This window comes from Halichoerus grypus, chromosome 10 (assembly GCF_964656455.1).
Source record: "Halichoerus grypus chromosome 10, mHalGry1.hap1.1, whole genome shotgun sequence".
Classification (NCBI taxonomy): domain Eukaryota; kingdom Metazoa; phylum Chordata; class Mammalia; order Carnivora; family Phocidae; genus Halichoerus; species Halichoerus grypus.
Window position 1 is genome coordinate 28,489,596 of NC_135721.1, and position 7,519 is coordinate 28,497,114.

The 7,519-nt window shown below is 40.0% G+C and overlaps 1 pseudogene; it reads right to left on the minus strand.

Moving 5' to 3' along the window:
• Positions 1-5,827: 5,827 nt before the first annotated feature.
• Positions 5,828-6,681, minus strand: LOC118520932 (glyceraldehyde-3-phosphate dehydrogenase pseudogene; annotated as a pseudogene).
• Positions 6,682-7,519: the final 838 nt, after the last annotated feature.

The window sequence follows — 7,519 nt, forward strand, 5'->3', positions numbered from 1 at the left end:
TAAAATGGCAATACTCCTCAAATTTGTCTATAGATTTAGTGCAATCCTTATCAAACTCCCAGTTGGTTTTTCAGAAACTGAAAAGGTTATACTAAAAATCTGTATGGAAATGCAAATGACTCTTAATAGCCGAAAAAATTTTGAAAAAGAAGAAAGTTGGAGGACTCATACTTCAAGGTCTCAAAACTTACTACAAAACTGTCGTAATGAAGACAGTGTAGTACTGGTATAAAGCTAGACATAGATCAGTGAAATAGAACTGAGTGTCCAGATAACTCCTGACATTTATGACCAATTGATTTTCAACAAGGATGCCTAGACAATTCAATGGGGAAAAAACGGTCTTTTCAATAAATAGCACTGATACACTGCCACATGCAAAAGAATGAATAACTCTTACTTCACCCATGTACAAAAATTAACTCAAAATGGATCAAAGAATAAATATCAGGAGCTAAAACTAAAGAAAGCATGCAAAATCTTCATGGCCTTGAATCAGGCAATAGTTTCTTAGTATGACACCAAAAGCACAAGCAACAGAAAAAAATAAATTGGGCTTCATCAAAATTAAAATCTTTCGTACTTCAGAGGACAGTATTGAAAAAGTAAAAAGATAATTCACAGAATTCAAGAGAATATTTTCAAATCATATATCTGATTAGGGATGTGTTTTCAGAATATATAAATAACTCTTAAAATTCAATAACAAAAAGACAGTAAAGGAAAGGAAAAAAATTTAAAAATAAAAATTAGCGAAGGATTTGAATACACATTTTCCAAAGATTTACAAGTGGCCAATAAGCACATGAAAAGATGTTCAGTATCATTAATCATTAGAGAAATACAAATAAAAACCATAATGAAGTATCATTTCACATCTGCTAAGATGGTTATAATAAAATTTTTAAAAAGCTAGAAAATAACAAGTTTCCATAGGATGTGAAGAAACTGGAACCTGCATACAATGGTGGGAATGTAAAATAGTACAGCTGCCTTGGCAAACAGTTTGACAATTCCTTAGAAAGTTAAGCATAGATGGCCCAGCAATTCTACTATAAGTATATGCTCAAGAGAATCAAAAATATATCCACACAAAAACTTGTACATGAAGTTCATAACATTATTCATATGGCCAAAAGGTGAAAACAGCCCAAATGTCCATCAATAGATGAATGAATACACAAAATGTGGTATACTCATATAATTGATATTACTTGCTCATTGAAGGGAACAAAATGTTGATAATGCTACAGCATGGATGACCCATGAAAACATGATGCCAAGTGAGAGAAGCCAGACACAAAAAGGCCACATAATATATGATTCCATTCATATGAGATGTCCAGAATAGCAAATCCATAACAACGAAAAGTAGATTAGTGGTTGCCAGAGGCTTTGAAGGTGGGTGATGAAGAATGGGGAGTGATTTGTAATGTACAAGAAGTTTCTTTTGGGGGTGATAAAAATTAGATAATGATAATGGTTGCAAAAAATTGTTAATATCTTAAAAATCAGTGAATTTTATCTTTCAGTAGAGTGAATTTTGTAAGTACGTAAATTATATATCAGATTTTTTTTGTCAATGGTTCATTTCCTTCATCTTTGTTCTACCAGTGAACCAAATAAACTGGGACTTTGTTGGAGATTCTAAGGGGGGGTATGAATCTGGGAAATAAAATAGTTTTTAGCATCTGACTTTAATAAAAACAAACAAAAAATGGACCTCCTCTTGCAGAGCTCAGAAGTACAGCAAGCATATCCAGAATGAGCATTAGGAAATAGGATAGGTGTTGTACAGTTGGACTGCAGGATGTGTATGGGGAGTGGTAAGCAGTGCTTGGGAAAGGACAGACAAATGAATGAAAGGTTAAATGGCCTTTCATGAAAGGATGAAGCAATTTTGACTTTTTAATATGGAGCAAGTAGTTTCAAAAACTAGCATTATTTAAGAATCACCTGAGAAACTTTTGAAAATATTCCACTTCCCGCAGTGCTATCACTTCAGAGCTGCTGATTCTGTCCATCTCACAGGGGCTAGGAATCTGTAGTTAAAATCCCCTCAGGTGATTCTAACAGTGGGTCTCAGAAATGCTTTGGGAGGCCATGGCTATTTTGAGAGTGCTGATGAGGAAGGACAGGTTCTGAATGAAAGCCATGGCAATGAGAGTGTGAAGAAAAGAAGAAAGAGAAGGACATTTAGAGAGGCCTACTAAAATTCATTCCACACGTTTGTTTGTTTTTTTCTACATATTTTTATTAAGCATCCATTCTATATGGAACACGGGGTCTAAAATGTTAAAATCAATCCTCTTGCAGCCTTTATTCTATTTGACAAAATACAGTATGTATGAAAGAGTAAGAATTTAAATGATAACTCTAAGCTTTCTAGCAAGACTAGCTGGATAGGTGGCCTATGTTGGCCTCATTCATTAAGGAATAAAATAATATCAGGAAACCTTTATGTGTCAGGTAAGGACTTTACACACATTCACTCTTTCCTCACAGTAAGCACATCTGTATTTTAGAAATGTGGACCTGTGCCACAGGGAGGATGGTGGGCTGCCTCTTGTGCCTTAGCTGGGGGGTTGAGGGGAAAGGTGGGGTAGAGCCAGGATTTGAACCAAATAGTTGACTCCAGAGAGAGACTATAGTAAAGTCAATGCTTTTCTTAGCCAAAATCTCATTTTTATTGGGTTAGTCTATCCCACTTTGAAGCAGAAGACCTCCAGCTTGTACTTTCTCACTCTCCTGGCTTCCTTGCAATAGGTTTGGCAGTGTAAGCTTTTCAAACCAAGAGGCTCCTTGGAGTTAACACTATTTCAAGAGTTGATGGAAAAGCAAAAAAAACATTTCAGGGGCATAGAGATGAAAGAAAGACCTTTTTGTAAATCCCCTTCCTTGTACCATTTCATTCCCTGTTATTTACTCTGGACTGAATGCAAAAATGAAAGCAAGGAAGAGAGAAGCACCTACCAAAACTCAGCAATGTGGGCATTTAAATAATGTGCCAATGCCCTCTTCTGTCTTTCCCCAACTGCCAAATAGTACTTTGATCTCTAGTTTTCAGTCAGTTCCTGAAATGCTCTTAGAACTCAGTTTTTTCTGTCCTCTCTCAAAGACTTAACCTCCTCCTTACTTCCAGATGCCCTCATATCTTGCTCAACTCTAGAACCAGCCACAGTCTCCATTTTTTTAAAGATTTTATTTATTTATTTGACAGAGAGAGAGAGCACAAGCAGGGGGAGTGGTAGGCAGAGGGAGAGGGAGAAGCAGGCTCCCCGCTGAGCAGGGAACCGGACGTGGGACTCGATCCCAGGACCCTGGGATCATGACCTGAGCCAAAGACAGACACTTAATCAACCGACTGAGCCACCCAGGCACCCCCCACAACCTCCATTTTAATAACATCTCAATATGCACAATTTCCTACAAAGCTAGCCCCTAATTCCTCCAATGCACAGCTGTCTCTGAGTCCTCCTTTGTTCTTGAATCTTCTGCAGCAATTGAGGAGGGAACTAAAGGGCCATTTTGTGAGTGGAATAATGCTGATCAGGGGCAAGCAAGATGGAAGAGAGTGCTTACTTTTCTCTAACTTGCTTTGATAGAGCTGCTCCAGAGCTGCATGTGTTACAGTCTCAAGCCTCTTAATAGTAACCAAATTAAACTCTAATTAAAAATAGTTAACTTCTGCTTTATGTTCACTGTGTAGCCAGCATTTTTTTTTTTTGACTGCTCTAAGTGCAGTCTGCCATTTAATCCTCTCAACAATCCAGTGAGTTGGACTCCTTTGTTATCCCCATTTTAGAGATGAGAAAACTGAGGCTCAGAAGAGTTAAGAATGATCTGTAAAGGTCATACAAGTATTAATTGAGAAAGCCTTGATTCAAATTCAGAACTGTTTGATTCCATAGTGAACACACATTAACAGTATTAGATCACTTTTATGTCAGATAATATAGTTTTGCCTGCAAATAACAAAAAACCTTAGATGAGATGGGTTAACTATTTCAAATAACAAGAAGATTAGAGTTACACGTTTCCAAGGTTAGTTAAATCATGAGGTCTCCAATGTCAAGACTCTGGGTTATATTCTCAGAGATGTTTTGCCTTTCTCTTTATGATCATAGGATGGCTGCCATGGTGCCAAACATCATCTCTTCATTTGACAACATCCAAGGGCAGAAAAGAAATGGGGAGGGTATCTCTTCCTACATGTGTCTATTTTTATCAGAAAGAAAAATCTTTCCCAGAATTGCCCAGCAAACACTCTCTTCTAAGTCGCGAGTCAGAGCTGGGTCACTTGCCCCATTCTCACCGTTTAATCAATCATGGGCAAACGACTACCCTGCCTTGTTTAGTCTACCCATGATTCACCCCATGGAGCCCAAGAAGGTATCTACCTACCCTAAGCACATTGCCATCCACCTGAATTCCTAAACAAAATCAGAAGCTGTTAATAGGAAAGGACAGGGTAAGTGGCTGTTGTATAGACAACCAACAGTGTCTCCTATGCATTACCTTTTAATTTTATGCTTCATCTCTCCTGGATTCATCAGGATTTCCTTCACCTATCCAGATTGCTACTCTCCAATGCCAACATGAAAATACAGCACAGATTCTGTACTTTTGTAAACAATGAGGAGAAAAAAATTTGAAGTATGAAAAATTTGGTGTATTTTAATCAGGTAGAAAATATGTGAGTCGGGACGCCTGGGGGGCTCAGTTGGTTAAGCAACTGCCTTCGGCTCAGGTCATGATCCTGGAGTCCCAGGATCGAGTCCCACATCAGGCTCCCTGCTCAGCAGGGAGTGTGCTTCCCCCTCTGACCCTCCTCCCTCTCATGGTCTCTCTCTATGATTCTCTCTCTCTCTCAATAAATAAATAAAAATCTTTAAAAAAAAAAAAAAAGAAAAGAAAATACGTGAGTCAAATGATAAATATATGACTATTATTCTCAAATAATTAGAATGTAGGGCTAAAAACAAGTCAAAGTACCTTTCAATTTATAATATTTTCACCCTGTTTCACACAACCCCCTTTTACTGCTCAATACAGATATTTCATAGATCTTTATTTTATCTTATAAACTTCTTCCTTCTCAAAATTTCTTCACAATCTATCTAGTTTTGTAAGTTATTTATGGATGAGAGAGAGTCTCTAATTTTTTCTGTTATTTTCTAAACTTCCACAAAAAAATGTTATTTTTCTGCTATTTTCCAAACTGGTCAAATATTGTCACAAAATGTAAATTTACCTGAATAATTGAGAGTTTATGTAATTGGGTAAGTCATCACATTGAGACATTCTGATTCTAAAAAGTTGATTAATTGGAACCTTCTCAAACAGGAGACTATTTTATGTATGTAGTGTGTGTGTGTGTGTGTGTGTGTGTGTGTGTGTGTGTGTAACACATGAATCTCTTGCCCCTGTTGGAACCATTTAGGGACAGAGAAGCCTACTGTGATCTTTCATCTCTCGAAGTCCTGGCCCATACATGTCATTGCAACCACGTTTATTTTCTTGCTGCTCCTGGAATTTGTCCAGGTTGCCCTGACTCCACTAATCCCCCTTCCTGTTTTATTTTAAGACATACATTAAAATTTATTTTTTATGGAAATTTACCTTTTTGGGAGGGCTAGGTACACTATACTTTATTGATGGTACATGATAAGGTAGGGATCCCCAAGTCCCCCCTTCTTCAGGGGGTCTGGGATGGAAACTGTGGAGGTTGGGAGATTCTCAGTGTGTCAGGGAATGAATTGGGGCAGGACTCCCAGCAGCTGAGGGCCTCTCTCTTCCTCTTCCTCTCTTCCTCTCTTCCTAGGGCTGGTGGACCAGGGGGCTCTTACTCCTTGAGGGCCATGTGAACCATAAGGTCCACCACCGAGCTGTAGCCAAATTCATTGTCATACCAGGAAATGAGCTTGACAAAGTGGTCATTGAGAGCAATGCCAGCCCCAGCATCAAAGGTGGAAGAGTGGGTGTCACTGTTAAAGTTGCAGGAGACAACCTGGTCCTCAATGGAGGCCAGGATGCCCTTGAGGGGGCCCTCCAATGCCTGCTTCACCACCTTCTTGATGCCATCATATCTGGCAGCTTCCTTCATGTGGCAGGTCAGATCCATGACTGACACTTCAAGGTGAGGACACAGAAGGCCATGCCAGAGCTTCCTATTCAGCTAGGGATGACCTTGCCTACAGCTTTGGCAGCACCAGTAGAAGTAGGGATGATGGTCAGGCAGCCCCTCAACCATCATACCACAGCTTCCCAGAGGGGCCATCCACAGTCTTCTGGGTGGCAGTGATGGTGGCATGAGCTGTGGTCATGGGTCCCTCCACGATGCTGAAGTTGTCATGAATGACCTTGACCAGAGGAGTCAAGCAGTTGGTTGTGTAGGAAACATTGCTGACAATATTGAGGGACTTGTCAAACTTCTCATGGTTCACACCCATCACAAACATGAGGGCATCAGCAGAAGTGGGAGAGATAATGAACCTCTTGGTCGCACCTTCAAGTAAGCCCCAACCTTCTGGTGAAGACCCCAGTGGACTGCAGGACATGCTCAGCACCAGCATCACCTCATTTGATGGGTAGGATCTCAATCCTGGAAGATAGAGATGGGCTTTCCATTAATGACAAGTTTCCTGTTCTCAGCCTTGACTGTTCCATGGAATTTGCCATGGGTGGAATCATACTAGAACATGTAGACCATATAGTTGAAGTCAATGAGGGGATCACTGATGGTGACGGTATCCACTCTGCCAGAGTTAAAAGCAGCCCCAGTGACCAGATGCCTGATATGGGCAAATTCATTTACTCTGACCTTCACCTTCATCTCTCAGGGACATGGCCGGCACTACACCAGAAGATGTGTCTGTCTGTTGAACCAAGAGGAGCAGATCACATTTTCAGGTTAAAATGAATAGTAGAAATGATCTTGTCAACCTCTTCCATTTTATACACTAGGAAACTTGGGCGTGGGTGGAATGAGGCTGCTTGTTCATGGTCATGCAACTCTTTATTGCTTTGAGAGGGTTTCTGCTCCCCCAGACCAGATGAGAAGGGATAGGAGAAGGTCATGGAGAGTTAGTGGGGGCAGCAGTGGAAGAGGAGAGGAGCAATCTTAACTAGAGAGGGTAGGAGTCCCAGAATGGATGTCCAGGATGGAGAGAATTTCCAACTCAGGCCCAATGAAACTTGGGTATCATGGACTCAGTATTTACTTTCCCTTGAGTGTAAATCATCTTCTCACCAACCTATGGATAATTTGCCTCTAAACAGCGCTCAGCACTTTAAACCACCCCTATCCCAGTTCAGTGCTGCTGGGTAATCTGTTACTAAACCCTGCAGGGTAAGCAATTTTGCTTTCTGCCAAACTCAAGAAAAAAAGCTACATAGGAGATTCCATTACTTGTGTCTCTTTTGGTTGCAAGTGATTGAAAATCTTATTTCAATTGCATATTAAGCAATCAGGTTTAAGTAACCAAAAATGCTACCAGGATTCTCACTCACTATCCCT